This window comes from Schistocerca piceifrons, chromosome 7 (genome assembly GCF_021461385.2).
Source record: "Schistocerca piceifrons isolate TAMUIC-IGC-003096 chromosome 7, iqSchPice1.1, whole genome shotgun sequence".
Lineage (NCBI taxonomy): Eukaryota > Metazoa > Arthropoda > Insecta > Orthoptera > Acrididae > Schistocerca > Schistocerca piceifrons.
The window spans coordinates 163057966-163085448 of NC_060144.1; positions in this window are offsets into that span (position 1 = coordinate 163057966).

The window sequence follows — 27483 nt, forward strand, 5'->3', positions numbered from 1 at the left end:
CAATCAGCATTGCTCTTCTAAAACGGGGGAATGACGTTTCGTTTAAGGCGACCAATCCGCATATCTGTAGCATCGGCGTTTGGCGTTTGCTGTTTCCCTGTGATTAGCTCTGGAACTGCGTGCTATGTTTGTAAAGAATGCATAGGCTGGGCGCTCCTACACAATAGAGCGGAATTTGCTTTTAAGCCGAACACGGGGTCATTCTTCCTTTCACTCGGGCAAACGCTGTCCATGGGCGGCAACCGTCCGATTTAGATAGGTTGGCTCGTTCTCTGAAGGGACCGGCCTCCTTGCGTGCGGTTGCCTCTCCCAAACTAAAAATTCCTGTGACCGTAATATCTGGAATGTGTGTGTGTACACCAGCCTCGAGTATTTCAGTCTCGGTGCGCATTTGCGATTTACTAGTTATTTGCATTTCGTTTACATGAATTCATACAACATTGACATTATCTTATCGAGTTTGTGTTTGAATGAAGCGTCTTGATGTGAGGGCAGAATATGTAACCAATGAAGGTCATGAGACCACGACGTCTTACAGTATGTGGAGGCCAATAGCACAACTTGAAGATCTTTGTGACTACAGCATCCATCGAGAATGAGTAGCACTAGACTCGCTTATGGTAGTTTTATCTTTTCCACAAACGATGCACCCAGTTCAAAAACACAAAAAATTATATCCTGTCACTTTCAAGTGCTTGGAAGACACTTCCGTCTGGTGTGTGATTCTTGAGTTGTGGGTCCATAGAAATCCTTGGCAATTTTCCCTTGCTGCACTGATACAAATCATTATGATGTATGGTCCACGTTCACCCGAGGTAAGTTTACTCACATGCTCTTCACGATTAATAGTTAACACTTTTCTAGTATTAGTGTGAACTGTATTAACGCATCTTACACAATGGTATATTCTGCTCGGTGGGAAAGAGAACTTGGTCATTAGTTCCTCCAATTTAGCATAGTGGGCACCCACCCTGTTGAAACCATGTAGTCTTTGAGGGCAAATAGATTGGGCTGAACGTAAGGAAAATCGGAATGTTGTTTCGTCAAAGCTCGAAAAAAAAAATTTTCCTGCAATTTTTTGTCCCTGTGGAACTGAGTGGAGAGTTCAGATATGCTGCTAAACCATAAAGGAAGTTTAAAAATTATTTGTTGTTTAAGGACAAAGAAACTTAAGATGTTTGATTGTCGCATCTTCCAATTGATCAATGAAAGTGTTTTAAATCGGCCACAAGAAGGTACCACTGTTGTACATTTTAGGAGCAGTAACACGTTCTTCTAATGAACTCTTAGAGACAGAAAAGTTCACTGCTGCTTGCCTGATAACGAATTTTCCGGCTAATACGCCGTCGAAAGTAGTTTTCATTACCTTCTCCTCGCGTTTTGATTTCTTTGAAGATGAAATTCTGACAACAGGCCCTGAAAAATATAAGACAGCTCCAGTATATTTGTTCGTAGAGTTCGTATTCCGTCTGGCATTGCGAACGAATATAATGTCCAGGTCTGGAGCTAACACGGGAAGTTTAAAAAGACTTAGTGGTGTTCAAATATGTGGAAGTTTTGTTAAGAAAGGACTGTTACCGTATTCGTAGTCCATGCTTACTTTACTCAACATTATGAGAGATTCGTTAATCATACCAGAAGAGAGTCCAAAATCCCTATGAATATTATCTACGTAGCAATAATAACGATGGACGTTCACTTAACAGCGGATTGCTCTCCATTGGCAATGGATAAGTGGCGTGAGTGACAACATGTACACGTGAACCTCTGCAGTTACTGACTAGTCTGCCTCTTCCATCTACCGCGTAAACTGGTAAACAAAACATGTCCATCACTGGGGCCTGTTCGCCGCTGGGGCAAAATCTTCTACTGAAGGTAAGTTTCACGAACAAATGGAGGGCATTGATAAAAGGTTCTATGAAAACAGACAAGAACATCAGCAAGTGAACAACAAGTTAGACGAGCAGGAAAAAGAATTACAGATGAAAAATGAAAAAAAAGGACAGTGACCTGGGAATCAGGTTGCAGAAGGTAGCAGTACTGTAGAATCGGTCTGCGAAAAGGTAGCGGATATCTGTTTACGAATGTAGAAGATTACTGACAGTTAGGGAGACCTACAGAATTTAGCTGAACGACCTGAGAGTGATGTAAAGGCGACTGTGACGTGACAGTGCATTTCGATGGAGCACTTGCAGATATTCGTCGAATCAAAGAAGTAATGGGGGAGTTCTGATGCCAACAGCTAAAGGCATTCGATCATATCTACCGGCAGGTTGTGCACCTGGAAGTAACTCAAACTACAAAGCGATTGAAAACCAAGAAGCGCATTCAAATGCAGTCAAAATCGCTTCACTGAGGAGCAATGGCAGCTAGGATCGTACATACTCTACTGGTAGTAGTGGTGACATGCTGTTATTACTGTGCTTTAATGAGACGTAACTCAAAATCAATAAATCGAGTTCCAAAGTATTGTTCCAGTTGCAACAAGCTAATGTGAATAGGGATGATATATGAACACAAATGCTTGTCGAATCCGGAAACACTGGCAGTCATAACAAGCAGATAAGGATGGAGTAGGAAGATTTGAATGAGCTTGAGGAGAGATTGTGAAACGTGCACCAATCTCTCGAACCCATGGCCCTGAATGCACGATACAGAAATCTCTAAATCGATTTCCTTTTGGAAAAATAAATCTTTAAATTGCTAAATTAACTTTTCATTCTGTTCCCTATTGCTCCCCTGTAGGTGCTTCACTTTTTCTCGTAACGCAATTTCAATGGCGTCTGGCGATTTTCCGTGGCTGACGCACCTCCTGTCCCTTTTTCTTCCTCCATGAGACCCATATTAGCGATTAACAACCAATTTGCTAATCCTATGTCTTCTGCACTAAAGTTATTTATAAAAACTGGCACCTTCTTTTCACTCTTTACGTCTTGTATGTGTGTAACAATTTTAACTAAGCGACTAGCCTGATCTAATGCTTCACTCTCTTCCAACAATTCTATCACACACATAATTCCTACCGGCAAGCTAGACTCAGCACAGAACCAAAGTGATTTCCAAGTACCCTTAGTTACATTACAATGCTAATTAAGTTTTAGTGTGACCTTTTGCGGTTTAATCAGTTCGTCTTACTCAACAGGCCTCCGTCACAACATCGCTAGACTGAAAATGGCTTAACCTAACTGGAACGTTTTTCCATCAGGCTCCACCCTATGTGGCTCAAGATTGATTTTGGCACAATGCTGATACAAGAAAGCTAATCCCCGAATGATGTCGTAGTCTGCACTTACATGTTGCACAATTTCTACACGTTGTTTAAACTGAATCGTTTCCAGTCAAAAGTCTTCGTTCAATGATCCTAATGGTTTGGTATTTTTAGCCCCCACTGCACACCATTTTTTCGCGGTGGGTCCCATTGCTTATGTTTCACCAGTTCATTGCTGGCAACCGACGCTTGTGTCCAGTAACATCCTGGAACCGGTTTTCCGTGCTGCTTCTCTTATCGCACATTAGACTTCTACATACAATTTCGTAGCATCCAATCTTACTGAGAATGAACGCAGTAGGACATGGGGCTCCATTTAGCGTGTAACACCTAATTCTTTGCCGGTCCTCTGCTTCTAAGACTATTACTTCCACTTACTTAATTCACATTACCCGGTGACTGACGACACTGCCTCCATACATGCCCCATTCGCCCACACCTGAAACATTTCATACTTTACATTATTCGGATGTTGTGACTTCCTTAACAGCCTCTTTATACCGTCCATTAGTTTTAGCTTCCCCTATTAGTCTCAATTTTTCGACACTCAAGAATTACTTATCACACCAACCTTCCGGATCAGCCACATATCCAAAGTCTCCCACAAAGGCCTGCACATCCTCGTTTACCTTACCAAAAAAAGGGCAAATAATCTTGTGACTGACTAATATAAACCCCGTTGTGGAGATCGTGATTCCATCAACCCATGCAGTTCTGTATTATCCGCTTCTAATTGTGCTACCTTTTCTAACTATTTGCGTACTGCTTCCAGCTCTGAAGCACCCTGCGTCCCTCGTTCTGTCGAAGCATTGTCTTTAATAACCATGATTTTTAGAACTAACATTCCCAAGATAAGACAACAAGATTCACTGACTTAATTCTTACATCTAATCATGAGCCATCTCGACTGCCGGCGTTGCCTAACCGAATGTCCCCGACGATTAGATAAATATCGTTTCACATGGACCGATTCCTTATGTGGCGCTGAGTGACACTCAGGGTTAAACTTTCGACATGTAGAAGGCACTAACCAATCTTGAGTTCCATTACAACTAGACAAATCCACCGGTTCTCTCACAGTGAAATCCACTTTACAGAATACATGATGGTCAAACCTTTTCTCCATGACCAAAATAAGATCAATATATTTTAGACTCATTTTACCATAGGCATCAGGTTCAGACATTGCTCTAAGAAGGCGACTTCAGTGGTAAATGCCCCATGGATTGTCACCCACGGAAAGGGAAATGAGACGATAGGACGACAGTGGATTTGGCCACAGTACATCAGGAACAGCTTGGTGGAGGCGTCTAGTTGCCCCTTATGCGAAACAGTAGATGTCCAGCACGGCTGACAACGCAAAGAACAGAGCTGAGCATGAGATTACTCAAATGCCACTGTCAGCGACGTCTCCAGCTGCGACCATGGTGGCAGCGAGAGGGTGCCGCTGACGATGGTCATGACCTCCCTACCTCCCTCCTGTAAATGACCGGCTCCCTACTCTAGCGGCGGCTCTCTTGTGACTCGTGGTCAAACAGCGGATCCTGTACTACATTCCAGGAAGTTGCTTCAAGTGTCAGAAGCAAACGGAGTAGGTTGTACTATTGAGATGAGAATAGTTAGTACATGAAAGGCGGAATACTTATAAACGCCGCCGAGGGGTCTGAGGCGCTGCAGCTATGGACTGTGCGGTTTGTCCCGGCAGAGGTTAGAATCCTCCCTCGGGCATGGGTGTGTGTGTTTGTTCTTAGGATAATTTAGGTTAAGTAGTGTGTAAGTTTAGGGACTGATGACCTTAGTTGTTAAGTCCCATAAGATTTGCCACACATTTGAACATTTGAACTTATAAACGCCAGACTATGGTGGTTGAAGGCTTGAGGCACGTACTCTAAACACTTCTGTTTTGAGAAGTGACGACGGGATTCCATCTTTTCAGTAGTTCTCTGCAACACTGGTGTTTCAATACTGGGCCCGGCTGCCTCTGCTAATCATTCACAATGCATAACAATCTGTAAAGCCTGTGGCTGACTATGTTCAACTCACTTCCCCCCGGGTACATTTTTTCACGAAATATGTTCGTAATGCCAAAAAATTTTGTGAATGTACAGACAGACAAACGATCACAATATCAGAAAAGTTGAATTATTTATTCGTGAGAAACAGTTTCACAAATTTGGGAAGTCAGTAACCCATTGGTTCACCTCTGATCTTAATGCAAGCAGTTTTCGGTTTGGCAATAATTGACAGAGTTGCTTGAAGTACTCCGGAAGAATACTGCTCCACATTTTGTCCAATTAGGGTATTAGATCGTTCAAATTACCACTTGACAGGAGTGCCCAGCCCCTAATGCTCCAAACGTACTCAGTTGATGAGAAATAGGCGTCCTCGCTGGCCGAGGTAGGGTTTGACGGGCATGAAGACAAACAGGAGAAATTCTTACCGTGTTTGGGTGGGTACTATCTTGCTGACACCTAGGAAGGCTTGCCATGAAGGGCTACAAAACGGGGCACTGAATATCGTCGACGTATCACTATGCTATATGGGTGCTGCGGATGACCACGAAAAGGACCCTGCTATGAAAAAAAATGGTACCAAAAAGCATCACTCTTAGCTGCAGGCTGTACTGTGGTGACTGAAATGTTGGCATCCCTCTGCAGTCCCGAGCGTCTCCAGACATTATATGGGCCTGGAATACCATTGACTGGAGTAGAATTGTCTACAGTGATGAGTCATGGCTCCAACTGGGTCCAGAAAACCAGCAAAGTGTTTGGAGACACCCCAGACAGCAGTGGGGCACCAACATGACTATGGCCCACCATATGGCTTGGGAACTAAGAGTGATGGCCTGAGAAGCCATTTCATTTCATTGCACGATTCCATTGGTTGTCATCTAAGGCAATCTTACAGCTCAGCGGTACACCGAAGGTGTTCTACGCCCCGTTTTGTCGCTCCTCTTGGCAAGCCATCCTGGGCCTGCATTTTAGCAACACCCTACACCCCCCACCCTTTCCTCGCACATGGTGAGAATTACTACTGCTTGTCTTCACGGTTGCCAAACCACATCTCGGCACAGCAAAAGTACGTATATCACCCTCCACTGTGAACATTTGGATCGTTAAGGGCACAATCAATCCGGAATTTTGATTATCTAACGCACCATATCCTTAATGAGGATATCCAAAAACACTACCAATAATGCCAAAACGGATAACTGCTTGTAGAAGAGCCACAGGTGTACCAACGTGTTTTTCAGTTGCTCTGTTTCTGAAGCTCTTTTCCTTGAAGAAATCTCCCACTCAATTTGAAACTATTACCATTCGTTGGTCTGTACATGTAAATCACACCTACCGATTCCATCCCATTCGTATAATTTGTGATGCAACGTTTCCTGTCTTACAGAGTATTTAAGCATAGTTCCTGTTCTTAGGGGAAATGTTACTACATTTGCGTAATGCGGCATCAGCCAAGAACACACCTTCGAATTTGAGAAAACAAATGAGTTATGTATCACTTACGGAATTTTACATTCAGTGGTGAAGGAGGCAGTAGAGATTCATCTATAAGACAAATTAATTCATCAAGACAGAGGTTATCATCTCAGTTCAGCATGGAATGCAGCAATTATAAAATTTCGGTAGGTGTGCTCCGGTCTGAAGGGTACCGCGGCCTGTGCTGGAATGATCGGACACCAGGACTGGTCACCCGCACTGAAGCTCCAACGCTCGTCCCCTCTCCCCCACCCCCCTTCAACAACACTGGCGGCACCTAGCGCACCATGCGATTCCGCAGTAGCGTCACTGGATTGTGGGTGGAATCTAACAATGTTCCAACGGCTACAAAGGACTACGGAAGACAGCGTCCGACAGTGAGGGCATAGGCAGCTCGTAAGCGGTGCAGATCATATCGCGCTAGCTCCCAGAGGGTAATGGCTCTGCAACAGTCGCAAACAAGAAGTGATTCACATAGCGCTGCGCCGGGAAAGGGATAACACCTGAACGCACTACTGAATCTGCAGGACCAGCCACTCCAGTGGATGCTTGTGACTACTTTCGCCAAAACTTCCCGGCGTCTAGGCGCCTACTGCCTCTTCTCTCTTGCAGTAAGAATGAATCTCGGCCTGGCTACCACCTTTCTGTATAGACCAGAGAGGTTAGGGATTCTGAACGGCTAGATCGACAAGGGCGTGTCGTCCCCTTTCACAAGAGTAGGGAAGTGTTGTGATTTCCTGGAAAACAAATTGTTACGTTCAACGGAAGAGCCAAACTCATGACCGCGGTGCCAGCAGACGGAAGTTGCTTTTCCGAAATGAAGACTGTGGCGATTTGGCGCTTAACGGAAACTTTCCTGCCAGTGCCGTCACCCTGCTCCCCGCCACCGAAATCTGCGAAGTTGATTCCACGGTGAGCAGTCAAGCGGCTGAGGCGCTCATGTGTGCCAAAGCCAAATGTTGCGAGGTTGCCAAGCATCGTCTCAGCACAGGAGGTTCCGCTTCACAGGAGATGAGGATTCATCATGGTGAAGGACAGTTACACAGCAAGCCATGACACCTGCACGCTGATTACGAGCGCCGCCCAGGGCGTAAATTGACACCTGTGGACTGATTGGCAATGAGCCAACCGCACCGGCGGCAATCGCGCCTGATGCAACAGCAGCACCGACATCGGCTGCAACGCACCCACTGCGACAGCAGCAGTGACACCAGACGCCACCGTTCCCAACGTGGGTGCGTCAGGCGCATCAGCTGCAACCGCAACAGATGCGGCAGGAGCAGACACACAAAGGGAAGGCATGATGAACCCGCCTGGTTGGGGTGAGGACATGGAGGTGTCCCAGATCTCATGGAAGTGCAGTGCCGCAACAGTTGAAGAATCCTCCCCCACCCAGTTCTGCAGGCTTAAGCAGGAGAAGAGGAAGGCGAAGAGGAGAGGTGGTGCATCCCTGCATAAACTCAATGAAGATGGATGCATCGGTCCCAACTGTAAGTGCAGTGTTAGAGCTGTTGAGCTCCAGCAAGTGAGAGTGGTTGGTGTCGAGACTGCAAACCAGTATGGTGACGTGTTGGAAGCAGCTGAGGACAGGATGATGTTGCCACACGTAAATAAACAGGCTCCCCCACTAGCGTTCACCATCTGGAGGTCAGGAGGCTACAGGACCTTGCAAGAGGAGGTACTCTCTATCGATCATCCCGAAGACGTTCACAACGGAGGCTCCGACCTGTAAAATGTCCATCCAGACAGTACTGGTGATTACTGCAAGCTCTTGAAGCTTGTGGGAGACGAAAATTGGTATTGTTTCACCTACAATGCCGAGGTGTAGAAGCATCTGGGGGGCCCACCTTCCAATCAAGATGGAGCCAGAGTTCCTGAAGCGATAGCACGCAGCTCAGGGCTTACAAGTCTGCTCTGCCGGCCTGATGAATTCACCTAGGACATATAGGAACGTGGCTCGGTTCCTCGTTGTGCTGATTGACGTCATCATAACTCGAAAAATTATCGAGGTGGACCATGTGGCGCACTACTCCCATATGCCTGCATGCCGCACTTTGTGCGCCAGACATCACCAGACCAGGCAGTGCAGCAAGGAGGTAGGAGGTCCGCTGACTTGCTGCAACTGTGGAGGGCCACGAAGTTCCAGCTGCATGGGCTGCGATGCCTTCCACAGCAAGACATCCACCAGATGGGTCCAGCTGAGATGCAGCTCCACTTAAGCCGCCAGGGGCAAAGCTCTACCCACAACCAACATCCGTCTGCCACGAACTGCATAAGAGGCCACAGGCAGACGTCACGGATGCGAGACGGAGCAATGCGCCATCTCGCAGCGTACACAGCATAGGAAGCATGAAGTGGATAGCACCTCAGCGACAAGAATGTCGCAGCAGAAAACCCGAGAAGATTCCATAGATGAAATGCGCCGGGAAGCCTGCTGTTGCAAACAATAAATGTTCACGCATAAAGTGTATACTGTGCTAAAAGACAAACTCTGATGGCTGACTTATGAAAGAAAATATGCTGGTTCTCATTCTTATAGAACTACAGTTAGTTGGTTGGTTGTATATATGTATAAAGTGATCAACCGCGATATCAACAACGCTATTAATGTACAAATCTGATTTGAATGTAGGTAAAAGTTTGAAAATAATGTTCCAAATGTAAGATATGATATGCAGGTCTCAGCACTCTTACTCACTCGCAGCTAAACATCCACAAAGAACTGAAAAAATTTTGTAAGACTGACTCTTTTAAAATAGGGAGTGTCTGTTGGGATAAAGAATTTGAACAGTTCGCTGACTAGACAATAACACAATTATTATATGTATTCCGAGTAAAGATGTGGTAATTTAAGGAAGTTCAATGAACTAAAATGAAGTAACGGTAAGAAGCAAACAAGCAATAGTTAGTGTGTGTACATGCTTACAAACCGGACATTAATATTACATGTATCCTATGAAAATTAAGATTAAACGAAGAGTAGGCACTAAACTTCATAATTAAAATAATTTCTATTGATAATATTGTGCGTTTGGTGATTTACAATCTCGAAACTCTCAAAGTATAGTTAGATTACAATTGGTTGTTGGCTGACGTGTAGCACTTGCCGCCACAGTGTTGCCATATCCGCTGCCGACTACCGTTCGGTTATGGACCGCACAAAAACATGGCAGGTCATTTCGCAAGTGCTGTTACATAAAGTCTAGTGCGAAGCAATGCTGGATGTGGTCGCCGTGAGGCGTGACAGAGATGGAAGTGGGTCTGTCCATAGTTGAGATTAAGTGACCCATAACTGAACGACGGCAGACGACGCGTTTGTAGCCGTGAAATTAACACTTTTTCTAAGATAACCAGAACCTTGTGTGTAGCAGTGCCACCGGCAAAACAGACTGCTGCTGAACTATTAATCACGCTCGGTTTGTTCACGGTGATTAAAAGTAACCGCAACTAGTATACTCAAGAAGGAAAAACATCAATTTGAATGCCAAGAGTAAGTTGTAAATTATCGCTTTCAGTGGTTACCTGAGGCTATCCTGAAACTGGCTGCACGAGCTGCCGCGTTACCAACTGATGAGCTGTTCTGGTGACATAGGCCTCACACACAGGTCCAAACCAAAGAGATTGATAAGAAGCAAAAAATAAGAGCAAAATAAAAAAGAGTCATACGATGATGAAAGCGACACGGGAAGGTAATAGGAACAAAAGAAGTTACAGTTAAACCAGTTTACTGAATAGAGATTATAGTCACAATTGTTTTTATGAGACTTAGAAATAAATAATTTCCAAGCATGTTACGATATTGGAACACACAATCTTCGACACGTCACGACGGCATCTTAACCACTAGGCCTGCACTACGCTCTGAAATCTATGACTTTCTATGACGAGTCACAACTATGATTTACTGCCCTAGGCCATGAAACAGTTTCCGTTTGAGGACGTTGCTGCAGCGTATATGCAACGTAGCGTGACTCCGATGCAACTATAAACGCGCTGACATGTAGCAAGGGACTAGTGCGGAATCCTTGTCTTCGCGACATGGGTGCGGGAATTGCAGAAACGTGAACTGTGGAGACGTTGTTACTAAACGCGTCCAAAACAGGACCAATGGATTGCTATTCTTTTCTTGGGTATCGAAGGACAAACCCCTGTAGACGTCCATCGGGGAATCAAGAACCTGTGTAGAGCGCCATGCCTGTCGCAAACCATCGTTGTGGATGGTACGTCAAGCTGCATGGTGATTGCGATTCGACACAGAACACCAGCCGAACTGAGAAGCCAACCTCATCCGTTACGGGCTAGTGGGAAACATTCGAGCAACCCGTCCTACAGTTCTTATCTCTCCACAGTCGATTATCGCACCTTCTGTTCCTCAACAATAGCCTTCAAGAGTTGACGGTTCCTATCCGACGTGGATGTGCCGCTGGCTGTTACAGGCAGCACAGCACGGTGTTTTACCGACAAGGTATCTTCAACTTTGTGCGTCGGCGGGACGATTGCCTCAATGCTAGTGGCGGTTTTGCCTGATTAGCATACAGATCCTGATATGTACGGTCCTCGGACGGGAACTTTTGTTTCACCCCTTATAATTTACGTGGGCTGATGTCTGCTGTGATTCTGTATGCGTGACGCCGAATCTCATATTGTACGAAAGAATCCGTCAGTATTTGACTAGAGCTGTGTATGAAAGTTGAGTGTTTCGTTACCATCGTTGACTGCGTGTGTTATTAAGTGTGAAGAAAGCGAAATAGATGGCGCATGCCCATGAATTGGGATCCAAAAGTACAAACACATAAAGAAATGTTTCCGGACAAGGATTTGGAGGTCAACTAGGCAGTGGTTGTGGAAGTTTAGCAAAGGCAAACCGTTAGGTTATGACGCTGAGCGATCTGATTGGAAGAAACAAGCTCCAACTAATGAAATGTGAACCGACAAGAAATTTTAGTCAGACTATGAGTATTAACGTAGACTATTAGTAACTGCAACCTGAATTGTTTTCAATTTTATGAACTAAAATAATCGTAAAATTTCAGCATATTTCAACACGTAAATGCTGTTTTATTGATACTACTGTACAATATCAAGATTTGGAATTGGAAGGACAAACGTGGCATTAATTCACGCCGTACGCGTGTTATGGCTAGTTACCTACACAACATTCACACTGATGTGACTTGCAAGTATATACAAGGTGCCATAAAAAAACTAAAGTCTCAGGGTACAACCCATGGACAATTTGTGATCGGAACGTTATGATTTGTGACAAGATATTCGGTAGAGTGGCCCATTTTCAAAGACACCACACAGCCACCCAGTAATCAGCCTTTATATGAAAAGAGGAATCTATAATTTGTGTAGTCACACAACCGTTTCATAACAGTAGATATAAAGCAATTTGTGATACGGCCGATTAGAGATTGCGATTCTGGCCGACAGTTCGTGAGGCCATAATTGACCAGGTTTTAAAATGGCAAAATTGGTTTAAAGTACATCTAGAGCTGAAAAGGATAGTTACTCAATCCCATCAAAATAAATTTCAATAACGGTTGATCATCTCCAAAAAGGGTTAACTGTTGTCTTCCTATTGACAAGAGTAAGCATTAACTTTCTCGCTGAACCACTCTTGCATTTAGGGGTGCCACAAGAACTGAAATCACGAGAATCACTTCATCAATTGACTCAACATACACTGTAATCGTGATGTGCAACCTAAAGTATGCTACAATTAATATAAGACTAAGCTAAACATTGCTGTGGAAGTGGCAACATACTCCCAGTGAACTTCCTAAAGTGGTAAGGTAGCGCCTACTCAAAACATCAGATATTTTGCGAGATGTGTTTCCGTAATGAATGCCATTAAAACTTCCTGGCGGATTAAAACTTTGTGCCAGATCGAGACTTTAACTCGGGACCTTTGCCTTTCGCGGGCAAGTGCTCTACCACTCACACACCACGCACACTCCACTGCAGAGTGAAAATGTCATTCTGGAAATATCCCCCAGGCTGTGCCTAACCCAAGTCTCCACATGAGTCGTGCTTCGGTAGCTCAGTTGGTCGCCGGCACGGTAACTGAGCGTGTTTGGTCAAAGGGCTAGCTGTCCTGTGTAGTAAAAAAACTGAGTTAATGGATATACAACGAACTGAAACCGGTGTCTTTCGACGTCAGGTCCGACCAGATACAACGAACAAAATGAGATATTTTATTAAAAAAATGTTTGGTAGAGTACTTGCCCCTGAAAGGCAAAGGTCCCGAGTTCGAGTCTCGGTCCGGCACACAGTTTTAATCTGCCAGGAAGTTTCATATCAGCGCACACTCCGCTGCAGAGTAAAAATGTCGTTCTGGAATACCATAACACTTTATTTGCAGGAAAAATCTGGTTTTTTTTTTATCTTAAGACAGTTTTGGACAATGCATAAGTGCTTGCGACGTGAACACAGATGCAAATGCAGCGATGTAAGATTTCACAAAAAATCCAGCTACCCAAAGACTTCCGAAGACACATCCGTAAAAATATCTCCAGTAAGATTGGTTGTAGCGATGACGGGTAAATAAGTACCGTTTTAGAGTATAGCTAGATGAAGAGAAGTCCCGGTTGGTGCTTCCTAAAGAGGAAATAGCGCGGTAGGTTGGTGCGCTGGAGAAGTCAGTGAGTCGCAGGCTGGGATGACGGGGTAATTCTGGTGGCTGAGGGGTTGGGAGGGGGCGGGGATCCTGTGTGGAGCTGTCAGTAACAGGCGGCGGCGAACTGCGCTTACGCAACGTCGAGCTTCACTGTCGCCACAGCGCAGAACCCGCGCAATACCCTGTAATTTGTGTGAGCAAGTTTGACAGCAACAATGGGCGGGAGTCCGCACAGCGGCCCGGCTCTCTCTTATGACTCTTTGATGCTTTCCACACCGGCACATTGTGTATCAAACAGTAGACAAAAAAGGACAGGAAGATTTCCTCTTCAAAAATCTCGAAAGGTCCACAACCTGTTAACTCCATGTGAGTGAGTGATAACACATATAGCATCACACAGAATGTCCTTGGAGATACGTGACCGGCGCAATGATTCTTCGACTAATTGAACTTCAATGAGAATCTTTAACACGAACGACATCAAAATTAGAAGTGCTCCAAATAAGTGAAATGGGGCACCAAGTATTAGTACACTGACGGAGAAAAGCCGCCAGACCAAGGAGGAGTTCAGTCAGATGAACTAAAGTTGGTAGACGTGTTACTACATCTGAATGGTGATGACGTTTCAGATTTCCGGCCAGTCAAGCAAGAATGATTCTTGTAGCGCCAATATGAGAATGCAGATCAGGTTTACATTACATAAACGCGGTAACGGTCATAAGCGTCAGTTACCTTTGAGATTCCATGTGATAAGCTGATGTTAGTCAAGTACCCATTTATGGCGACAAAGACTCCATTATCAGCACCTCACTGAGTTTGAACGACGTCATATAATAGGGCTACGAGAAATTGGATGTTCCTTCTGAGATATTGCAGAAAGACTTGCTAGGAATGTAGCCATCGTGAATGACTGCAGGCAGCGGTGGTCACAGGAATGTGTGATCGCAACAAGAAGACAGGGTTCCGGACGGCAACGAGGCACTACCGAAAGGGAAGACCACCACGTTCGGAGTATGGCTCTAGCACATGGTACTGCACCAGCATTTTGAGCCTCAGTTGGTTCCACAGTGGTACAACGAACTGTTAAAAATCGGTTACTTCCAGAATAGCACACTCTAGCGTGAATTCCACTGACCCCTGACCATCGTCATTGCAACTTCAGTGTTGTCAAGCGAGAGGTCGTTGTAGGTCAGGGTGGATATCAGTTTTGTTTTCTGATGGAAGATGGTTCTGCCTCGGTGCCAGTGATGGCTGTGTGTTGGTTACCAGGAGGCCAGGTCAGCGGCTGCAACCAGCCTGTCTGCGTGCTTGACGGGCTGGACTTACAGCTGCGATGCGATTTCGTACGACAGCAGGAGCACACTCTGGCGGTTATCCCACGCACCCTGACTGAAAATTTGCACCTCTGTATGGTGATTCGACTGTTGTGCTCGCATTCATGATAAGTATTCCAGAGTCTGTTTCCCATCATACGACTTCTCCAATCGTTCCAATTCCCTTGGTCTGCTCAATCACCTGATCTGTCTCCAGTCGAGCACATTTGGGATATCAACAGAAGACAAAAAAATTAAATCTGTGTGAAATCTTAGGGGACTTAACTGCTGAGGTCATCCGTTCCTAAGCTTACACTCTACTTAACCTAAATTATCCCAAAGACAAACTCAGACACTCATGCCCGAGGGAGGACCCGAACCTCTGCCTGGACCAGCCGCACAGTTCATGACTGCAGCTTCGTACGCGTTATTACAGATATATTATGGAACTACACTCCTGGCCATTAAAACTGCTACACCACGATGATGACGTGCTACAGACGTGAAATTGAACCGACAGGAAGAAGATACTCTGATATGCAAATGATTAGCTTTTCAGAGCATTCACACAATGCTGGCGCCGGTGCCGACACCTAATACGTGCTGACATGAGGAAAGTTTCAAACCGATTTCTCATACATTAACAGCAGTTGACCAGTGTTGCCTGATGAAACGTTGTTGTGATTCCTCGTGTAAGAAGGAAAAATGCGTATCTTCATGTATCCGACTTTGATAAATGTCGGATTGTAGCATATCGCGATTGCGATTTATCGCATCGTGACATTGCTGCTCGCTTTGGTTGAGATCCAATGACTATTATCACAATATGGAATTGGAGGTTTAGGAGGGTAATACGGAACGCCGTGGTGGATCCCAACGGCCTCGTATCACTAGCAGTCGATATGACAGGCATCTTATCCGCATGGCTGTAACGGATCGTGCAGCCACGTCTCGATCCCTGAGTCAACAGATGGGGACGTTTGCAAGACAACAACCATCTGCACGAACAGTTCGACGACGTTTGCAGCAGCATGGACTATCAGCTCGGAGACTATGGCTGCGGTTACCCTCGACGCTGCATCACAGACAGGAGAGCCTGCGAAGGTGTTCTCAACGACGAACTTGGGTGCACGAATGGCTAAAAATCATTTTTTCTGATGACTCCATGTTCAATTTACATCATCATGATGGTCGCATCCGTGTTTGGCGACATCGCGGTAAACACACATAGGAAGCGTTTATTCGTCATCGCCATACTGGCGTATCACCCGGCGTGATGGTATGGGATGCCTTTGGTTCCACGTCTCGGTCACCTCTTGTTTGCATTAACGGCACTATCCCAGCGAAGCCCTAAATTTCAGCAGGATAATGCACGACCACATGTTTGCTGGTCATGTGCGGGCCTTTCACGATATAGAAAATCTTTGACTGCTGCCCAGGCCAGCACATCCTCCAGATCTCTCACCAATTGAAAACGTCTGGTCAATGGTGGCCGAGCAAAGGGCTCGTCACAATACGCCAGTCATTACTCTTGATGAACTGTGGTATCGTGTTGACGCTGCATGGGCAGCTGTACCTGTACACGCCATCCAAGCTCTGTTTGACTCAATGCCCAGGCGTATCAAGGCTGTTATTACGGCCGTAAGTGGTTGTTTTGGGTACTAATATCTCAGGATCTATGCACCCAAATTGCGTGAAAATGTAATGACATGTCAGTTCCAGTATAGTATATGTGTCCAATGAATACCCGATTATCATCTGCATTTCTGCTTGGTGTAGCAATTTTAATGGCCAGTAGTGTATATTTTGGTGTTCTGATTTTTTTTCCGGTCAGTGTACTTCGCACAAATGTTTTGTTGTATTTCCAGATGAAACTGGCCCTGTCTCCAACAATATCAGCAGATTGGTCGGCTGGTAAGAAATATAGGACTCGCCAAAAGTTTTACTGAATGGGAGTTATCTGTCGTTGATAAAAATGCTAGATGTTTCCGAAAAACTATAGTACTTCCTCGTCATGTAATAACTGACGCTGAAGAACTACTGACATCTTCGAGACAATAACCCCACACCGTTCATCATTATCGAATGTAGCGAGCATGGAACCAGAAATACGGCAAATAAAACAAATTTTGTGTGGATTTTAGGGCATTCTAGTGTGATAAAGAAGCTACATCTAGTAATATGGTGAAACTGAGGGAAGGGAGCATCCTACCACATCCTGTACGTGATAGGTTCTTAAAACATGGACTGAAGTGTAGTCTGCTCTACGCCACTGCCCCTGTTTACGGAGTTGTTATCACACGATAGTGGGTCTCTTAAAGAGAAACCTGTGGAACTCAAACGAATAGACAAATGCAGTACGAAACTGAAAGTAACATTCCCTATTGAGAAGCTTCAGAAGTCGGCAGAGGGTGGCCATCTTCTCTCAAAAATCTCTTCAGTAAGATTAAATAGCGGTTATTGACATAAAATATGCAAAATTTATTTCGCTCTTATCTTATACCTAGCGTAAGCTTCATTAGGAAGTGGTAACAGGTCTAAGGACAAGTCGTGGGGCATATAGGCATTTACTATCCAATGTTCTGGCAAGCAAGTGAGAACTAAGTAATGGCTAATTGTGGGATAAAAAATAAACTGTAACGTAGAACTCTGGTAGAGTGCACACACCTTTACTAATATTAATATAGACGCAGATTATGATTTATGAGATACGTAATGAAACGATATATCTTTAAGTGAACATAGTTTTGATTGTTGTGAACAGCAAAGCTTTCTACATAAAAAATGCTAACAGAAATTCAATAGCGAAAGACAGTTCCCTAAAATCAGAAAAGTCATACATGGGTTCTACCACACAATAATGGAGAAAAGCTTACAACCCTATATATCTGTGAGCTTTCTGATGAAAATGTCACCAAATTAATAAATGTAACACTCTGTTTTAATCAAGTAATTGAAAAGAGAGGATTAAGAAGTGCGTGTTCCAGTTGTGAAATAACTGTAACCTGGTTCAGCGAGCATAGATTCTTACTGTGTCTCAATTTGAAGATTTTGTAAGAATTACTGACCCAATTTTAACTAACTCGGTACGAACAGACCTAGAGAATGAAGGCATTAATCCAATCAATGTTTACATACTGAAGAATATGTACATATATGTTTCATAATGCGACGGAGCCAGTCAGGTAAGCCTATATTTGTAAATTGGGATTTGACAGGAATTAATATGATATGTAGATTTCACTTCATGTGTCTCACTCTCAGCAATAGTAGATGAATATTTCAAATCACAAAATTTGAATAACCCGTAATGAAACGTGGTGTGTGCACATGTTTAAACGACCAACAGTTTTCATGTTGCTCATTACTATTTCCCCCAAGAATACGTGAATTTCGACGTCTGGATCAAGAGCTCAATAGAACAACATTTAAATTTTGCCTCTGAGCCAATTTTAACAAGAGAAAAGTAATGTTTATGTGGCTTACCGGACACAATAACAAATTTAGAATTCTTAGAAACAGGTGATGAATTTTTTGGTTATTTATTTCAAATTAATGACTGAATGGACCGTAAAATAAATCTATGGAGTAACTGGAAAACCGTTCTGAAAAGAACACTTTTGACTTTAGCTATGCATGAATTTTTAATGAACAACCATTCTGAATCCGCAACTAGGTCAGAAAACAACAGAGAAATATTTCATTTAAATTATCGGTGGAGGAAAGGAAAAAAATCAAGAAGTATCGCACTGTTCTAGACGAAATATGGTCATTGTAATCAAAATGATGTGATTCTGGGTGGCAAACGTGTTTAGACAAATGGGATATAAATGAAGCATCTTAAATCGTTTCAGAATTGACACAGATAAGAGAATATCGAGCAAATGAGTAAATGGAGGTAAGTAGATGCAATTAGAAAAGATACAAGAGCAAATTGAACGTAAAGAGGACAAGAAATCTGTAATTTATGTTGATGACTAGAGTAACCTTTCTTCTCACACTGGCTATCTAGCTGCTCGTAGTATACAATTAGCTGTTGTATAACTTTCACAGACTGAAGGTATAGTCATTTGATTTTGTAAATTTTAATAAACCTGCTCACGCTGTAGCAATATACCTTATTCGACATTAGTAGGGTTTTCCATATATTTGTTTAAAACAACATTATTTTTGTGTACATTGTAAACTGAATTTGTTTTAATGCAGAGCAGAATTTTTCTAGAAAAAATTATATTTCATTAAAGTTACATATTATGTGCAGCATACATCATATTTTCCTGCACATCATGATGCTCGAAATTCTGAGCAAATCTGTGAAGATATAGAAACTGATCATTCATTTGTGTATCATCTATCGGTGCCAGGGTCTATAACCTATCTATCAGCAACAAGAGGTTACTGAGCACAAAACAGTATTAGCGATACAACGTATTTCAGCAATCGTGTTTTACCATGACTGAACTCATAGTAAAAATCAATCACGCACGGCTTCCTGGAAAGAACGTAACAATCATCCTCTAGAATATTTGACATGAATTATAAGAAAATAAGTTGGTACTTGACAGTGTACAGTACCACAATGTCAAGATTATATTCACAGTAAACAAATCTCAAAACTGATAAGGTCAAGATATCATTTCATTTGATGAAGTATGACTTTCTAATTGTGTGAATGGTACTATTTCTGGATTTTTTTGTTTACTGACGCAATAGTATCTGCATTTTTATATGATCGATTTCAGTAGTGTAAATGGTCATCTTGAGAACTAAGATGAGAGACTGAATCTAATTAATCCATATTAGGTACATTCATTTACTGTTATTATATGTAGCCAGTATGCTGCTTACTAGCATCAGAATTATATTGAGTTATAAAAGTTAATGTATCGCATATGTAATGTTAATGAAAGATTTCACATCTTTTTTGTTTTATGTCTATGGATGGCGGTTTGATCCAATTGGTTGTATAGAAACGTATCACGTCATCCCAAACGTGAAGTAACGAAGAATACACATTCATGAAGACAACTCTACTACAAATGTGGCCTGGTTACCTGATATGCATACGAGAAGTGAGTTCGAATAAAAGGCTAGTCTTCGATCACAGGGTGAGATGACAAGGTAACATACTGGCAATAGAAAGGTCAGTCGCCCCGCTGAGAGCTCGTAAAAAAAACCTGGTCATGATATTCATCTGTAACTACAAGACGTCACAGCTACGAGTTTTTAGTCAGTGACGAACGATACTGGTTTTACAAAGAATTGTATTTTATTATTTTATGCCACAGTAAACCTAGGAAAACTACATGAGACAAGCTGGAACTAAGCTACTTTTTTTTGTAATAACAGCCGTAAGATAAATTGCTAAGTGTCATTGTCTCTCCAATCCATTTAATAATTTATGGTATCCACAAATGAAAAATATATTACTTTATTTTAATTAACTTCACTGAATTAGTCATTAGAGTTAGCGTGGTCTGTGTCAAAGGAAGCAATATGGATGACTTTCGGAAGAGAAAACATCCACATTCCACTCTAGTGCTTGTTCAATAAAGAAAGAACACTTGCTAGTGGAAAAAAGCCGTAAAGTGATATGTAGATACAACATGCCTTGTCTATACCCAGTTATTATCGTCCATTCGTTCTGTCTTCGGTAACTGTTTCTACATACAGTGTTATAGGAGTGGGATCAAATTCTTTTTACGGGCACAGTTGTTATTTCACTTTGCCTGAAAATGTGTAGCAATTTTGTTCTTCATCGGTGGGATTAAACTATAGACCTGAAATATATTCGGTGTATTTAAGTAGCAAACGACACTAAATTACGCCAACATTTATTGACTATGAATTTATATACATATGTTGCCGTTGTGTAACATTTATTTGCTGTAACTGGGGATCTTCCATCTGTACCAACGTTAATACACTCCTGGAAATTGAAATAAGAACACCGTGAATTCATTGTCCCAGGAAGGGGAAACTTTATTGACACATTCCTGGGGTCAGATACAGCACATGATCACACTGACAGAACCACAGGCACATAGACACAGGCAACAGAGCATGCACAATGTCGGCACTAGTACAGTGTATATCCACCTTTCGCAGCAATGCAGGCTGCTATTCTCCCATGGAGACGATCGTAGAGATGCTGGATGTAGTCCTGTGGAACGGCTTGCCATGCCATTTCCACCTGGCGCCTCAGTTGGACCAGCGTTCGTGCTGGACGTGCAGACCGCGTGAGACGACGCTTCATCCAGTCCCAAACATGCTCAATGGGGGACAGATCCGGAGATCTTGCTGGCCAGGGTAGTTGACTTATACCTTCTAGAGCACGTTGGGTGGCACGGGATACATGCGGACGTGCATTGTCCTGTTGGAACAGCAAGTTCCCTTGCTGGTCTAGGAATGGTAGAACGATGAGTTCGATGACGGTTTGGATGTACCGTGCACTATTCAGTGTCCCCTCGACGATCACCAGTGGTGTACGGGCAGTGTAGGAGATCGCTCCCCACACCATGATGCCGGGTGTTGGCCCTGTGTGCCTCGGTCGTATGCAGTCCTGATTGTGGCGCTCACCTGCACGGCGTCAAACACGCATACGACCATCATTGGCACCAAGGCAGAAGCGACTCTCATCGCTGAAGACGACACGTCTCCATTCGTCCCTCCATTCACGCCTGTCGCGACACCACTGGAGGCGGGCTGCACGATGTTGGGGCGTGAGCAGAAGACGGCCTAACGGTGTGCGGGACCGTAGCCCAGCCTCATGGAGAATGTTGCGAATGGTCCTCGCCGATACCCCAGGAGCAACAGTGTCCCTAATTTGCTGGGAAGTGGCGGTGCGGTCCCCTACGGCACTGCGTAGGATCGTACGGTCATGGCGTGCATCCGTGCGTCGCTGCGGTCCGGTCCCAGGTCGACGGGCACGTGCACCTTCCGCCGACCACTGGCGACAACATCGATGTACTGTGGAGACCTCACGCCCCACGTGTTGAGCAATTCGGCGGTACGTCCAGCCGGCTTCCCGCATGCCCACTATACGCCCTCGCTCAAAGTCCGTCAACTGCACATAAGGTTCACGTCCACGCTGTCGCGGCATGCTACCAGTGTTAAAGACTGCGATGGAGCTCCGTATGCCACGGCAAACTGGCTGACACTGACGGCGGCGGTGCACAAATGCTGCGCAACTAGCGCCATTCGACGGCCAACACCGCGGTTCCTGGTGTGTCCGCTGTGCCGTGCGTGTGATCATTGCTTGTACAGCCCTCTCGCAGTGTCCGGAGCAAGTATGATGGGTCTGACACACCGGTGTCAATGTGTTCTTTTTTCCATTTCCAGGAGTGTATTTAGTAAGTCATACGATAATCTACAAAACTTAAATGAAATATTAAATGTTCCTGAAAATTTTTGTACATATTTACAGTTCATTTCTATTTTGTAGACTTCGTGTTGGTATTTATGTTTTGAGTAACAATCTTCGTATTGTTGGCACTCTGATGTCAAGATAAGCATCGTATCACTTTTCGTAAACCTGGTTCTTTCTGTGGTACTAGAAGTGTGGTTACCGCAACGCAGTTGCCTTACAACCACATACAGCTTGTAGGCTTATGAAAGAGAGACATGTTCATAGATTACCCTTGTTCATGAAGTGATTAAGAACTTCACGCAGCGATAAAGTACCATCGCTTAAGTTTTGGTTCTGCTAATGACGTAACATTTGTATTCCTTATGTTGAACAGTTATGCTAGACTGACGACTGATTGTGGGTGAGTCATTTTCAACCACACCCTAAGTACGGATGACAGTATAAACATTTTGAGAGGTCAGGGACACAAACATCAACTTCAGTTTCTCTCGTTGTATGTCTCACCATTACTGCAACATTGCAGTTCTGATAAGCCTCCACGTACGTTGACTTGAAAGTGAGCAATTGTGCAGTGTTCAACAAGAACACAAGGAAAGGATCGCACCAACGGAGTAAACAGTAGCAGTGCGCACGATAAAAGTTATAGAAGGAAGCAGGATGCTAATGTGTAGCTTCTACGAAATTTGTTGACGGTATTGTGTGATAGTATTGTTAACATCGCTGAGGTGTATTTCACTTTCTCCTCATTTCTCGCTTTTGGTAATGGAACGGAATGTGCGGTATTTCTGAAATTACCGTATGTGCTATGTTTGTTTGATCCCAGCTTATATTTGGAAAGTATTTGCAGTCGCAGTCGTAGTCGCAGTCGTACATGAAAGGTAAGAAATTTCTTCAGCTGAGTTGAAGGGTGTTCAAGAATACTAATTATATGTGTTTTTCTCGGTATCGACCTTTCATTTTAAATTATGAAAAATTTTAATAAAACGGTTACTATCAAGATGTGTTCATTTTACATATCGTACTTAATTCTTAGTGCTTATTATCTAGTAGAAAACTTGACGTTTGCTGGTTTGTAAGCTGAAGAAGCTATTACTGTGGACTGGATGGTGAATAATTGTACCTAATTTCACTTCTGAAGAGTTTTCATTTGGAGTAGATTTAATACAATGGACACAAATACCCTGCTTTTTCATCCAATCTTGACTTGCAACAATATGTTTGAAAGTGCAGGAAACCCACTGCAAAGTTTGACAGACACGTATGTGAATTCGTTAAGTGAGCAGCTTACAGTATACTATACTAGTGCCACTAAAAGCCAGTGTAAGTTCAGTGTACCTCTAAGAACCCAAGAAACACTTTCTGAACGAAGGTAGTAACTGTAGAAGTGTACTTTACAAATTAAAACTCGGCGAACAGTAAAGTAACTACAATTGTAATTTCTACACATTTGTAAGAAACAGTAAAACCAATTTGTCAATGAATGTAATCACCGTAACTGTGTATTGAGGAATTTGAAGTACGTTCGTCCCTGAAGTGAATCCAATTGAAAGATATCTGGTCAAACTAAGTAAACTTGATGAATGTTACTAGTAACATTAGTGTACTATTGTACAATTACTGTAGTACTGTATGGGCAACTCAGACAAGTTTGTAGCATTTTTCCATAAGTTTACTAAACACTTTACTTTTTACAACAGTCTGCCGACGCTCGGGTAACATTTCGATTCCGCGACTGTGGAAATCACGTCATTCTGAGACGAGAAACTCGTCGAGACATGTTCTGACCGCATTTTCATCTGGAAAGTAATTCCTTAAATGTTGATCGATTGAGTGCTGAAAAGGTGAAAACCTGAGGACACAGTATTAGATGAAAAAGGTAGGTGCGGAAAGACTTTACTACCCAACTCCTTATTAGATTTGTCAGTGTAGCAGAGTGTGAGTGGGCGCTATCATGGAGTAGCATGACCTCATGCTGTTTTCCTTGTTGTAGTGCTGGGACTAAGTATGCAAGACGCCTCGGTATTGACAATAAGTTTTAGCAATGGTGATTACATCTAGGGTAGGTAGAACACCACACCGTTTTTGTTCCATTTGGTGCTTAGCACTATCTTTTGTCGATCTGCACATGTCTTTGTATGGGGTCGTGCTGGTTTTTTTGACTCAACCTTTCCTTTCTTTTTCATATGTTAGCGTAAAAATTTCGTTTCTCCTCACCAGTAACGCTACAGTATAGGTATGGTAGGTGTTGTTGATGAGCCATTTGATGAGAAGTGGGCAGAGGTGCACATTTGGCCACCTGCTGGTTTTTGTGATATTTGGCTTAGAGCACGCCCATATTTTGGCATATTTTTGCACTTTACCCATTGCATGTAAATGTCACACAATTATGGAACAATCACAGTTCATCACATTTGCTAGTTCCCGAGTACACTGACATACTGACATGGGTCACTGTGGACTTATGAGTTTAAATGATCTTCATCGAACCCCGAAGGTACTCTTGAATGTGTCAAAACGATACTGCTTAATACGAGAAAACCAGTTTATAGCCAAGCTCTGTCCAACTGCATTATCCCCATACACGATACAAATGTTTCTGACTGCCTCCGCTGCTGCACCCCCTTTAGAACTCAAACAGTAGAACATGTCGGAATTGTTCCGATAGCTCCACTCTGCACTCCATTTTGTAGCGTCCGTAGCTTCACCCACTACCTCCAAATAACATAATTACAGCATTTAAACGCTTAAACTCAATTATCAACAATGAACTACATATAAAATCGACAATTGATAAATTAACAGATAGTAATCGGAATACCAACGCTTAAAACTAAAACGCTACGAAACAAATGCACCAGCCTTATTTTCTTTTTGTTGACACAGATGAAACCCATTCACACAAATGAAAACTGTCAGGAGTGTATTAACCGGTTTCAGCAGAACCATTTACTATTTTCTCCCCAATTATCCTTCATGTAATTAACTGCGCGCATAACATTAACATCTGCAACCTCACACCACTAACCTAGCTGTGGCACATACAAAAACCTCTCTGTCCCACTCCTAGTTCTCTCGATGTGGCTAAGAGATATGAGGAGATATACAACTCCCCTCTCGGCCCTTCACACCTTGCTGAGGAATAGACGATGATCAACAAAACGGCACAGCGTCCACTTGCCGGCGAGCAGCGTCGAGTAAACAAGCAGACGGACCGTAAACATGCTGTTGCTACTGCGCATTGCACGCAGTTGAGAGACAGCCGTTCCGCAACGAGGTGCACACTACAGACGTGTGACACTGCCAGTGCTTTTGTCTAAGCTTCGCTGCATCTCAACACATCCACCGAGCGTGGAACATCCAGCACAGATTGTTTACGACAGAGCCTTTTCATTGCTTTAGTTACGTACTTCAGTCCTCTTATCAGGTCCTGTAGTGCCGATTTTCATGTTGAACTCTCAGTAACATATAGTCATCGTAAGCAACCAATACTCGTAATACGTTGCCATATTTCAATAAAATTTTAGTTACTTCTTCACCAACAAAGGTAAATTTTATTCCTTTGTGGGTATGCAGCCAACGCCAAGTACTCTATTCACGCTAATTTTTCAAAGAGGTCTCCACATTCTGAACGCATCGACAATTGGTAGCTACAAGGGGCATTGAGGAAGTAAGGTATCACTTATCTTTCTGAAAACAGGTTTGGTTTTATTCACGATTCCCACAAGCCTTGTCGACCTCGGTGGCCGAGCGGTTCTAGGCACTTCAGTCCGGAACTACGCGACTGCAACGGTCGCAGGTTCTAATCCTGCCTCGGGCATGGACGTTTGTGATGTCCTTAGGTTGGTTAAGTTTAAGTAGTTCTAAGTTCTAGGGGACTGACGACCTCAAATGTTATATTCCATAGTGCTCAGAGCCATTTGAATTTCAACCCACACACCATATTAGTCCCCACTCTTCTGGCAACAAAACAACATTTTTCAACATAACCTGCGTTCAATACGATGGCATAATGCAGCCTCACTTGAGAGGGGCTCTTACGTCCAATTGGTACCACTCTACAGGCCGACGCCGGAACCAAAGTCTTGCTGCATCGATACCCTCCCAATCTTCCACGTACTGCTCCCTGGGAAGTGCATCCTTCATTGGGCCAAACAGATTGCAGTTGGAAGATGCGTAATTTGTGTTGCAGGGTGGTTGAAGAAGAACGCTTCAATGAAGTTTTGTGAGCTCCTCTCGTGGGCACAGACGTGTATGAGGCCTTGCGTTGCAGTAGAAAATCAAAGTTCGGTTACACTGCTGTGATGACGAATACGCTGAAGCTGATACTTCAATTTCCTGAGGGGAATACAGCTGTGACCGGCCGGCCAGCAACTGGGAGGTCAGACAGGTAGCTGCGACCTTGTTGCGATCATGACAGACGCCTCGCTCAAGGTCTCGAAGTGCTTTTGTTCACTGCCAGGTCTCCGTAGACATTCTGCAAGCGCCTGTGAATATCTGCGACGCTCTGACTTTCCACCAAAGGAAACTCAGTGGCAGCTGTGTCCTTGGAACGCACCTCCAATACAGATGCCATTCTGAAGGCTAAGTGTAGCACCGCCACATATCGACACGTAATGAAACAACAGGAGCAAGAATATTCCACGATTTTCCACAAAAAAACCGAATTTTTGCAGCAACAACTGGACGAGAAAAATAATATTACTCAAGCAGTTGGTATTTCTGGTTATCCTCCCAAGAAGTTCGATTGTGTAGATAATGTTGCACTCTTACAACTATTGAAGTTTTATGAATTTAATGGTTTTACGCAAATCAGGTCCAGAAAATACAGAATGCAAAGGATTGTGATTTAATATTGGAACAACTTTAAAAGGGTAGAAAGTTTTAGTGGCTGGGAAAATGTAACAAATAGGGCCGAACTGTGATCAATTTTGATCACACTGCTATTCCCTATATATGTGAATGAACTTCCACTTAACACTCAACAAGCAGAATGTGTATATATTATAAGAGATGATATTGTTATAACAGATTCCATGAGAGGGAAGGCAACAGAAGAAATTTTTAATGATGTTTTCCACAGAATGAATAAGTGGTTCTCTGAAAATGGACTCTCCCTAAATGCTAGAGAATACAATTCATTCAGTTCTCTACTAGAAAAAGACTTATCCCATCAATAGTTGTAGCATATGATCAGCCGTCAGAAAACAACATGGAATGCCTCACATTTTGTGGTGTACATACCGATGAAAGTGAACTGATGGACGCATCATATTGTGTACCTCAAATAGCAAACTCCAACTGCTTTTGCTATTCACAAAGCGTGATTGAGTGGCCCCTATTAATGTCGTTTTATTCAACCAGAAATGTTGTCCCTGACCTTTAGAAACTACGCGCAAGATTTTCATATTTGCTTTCTTGCAATG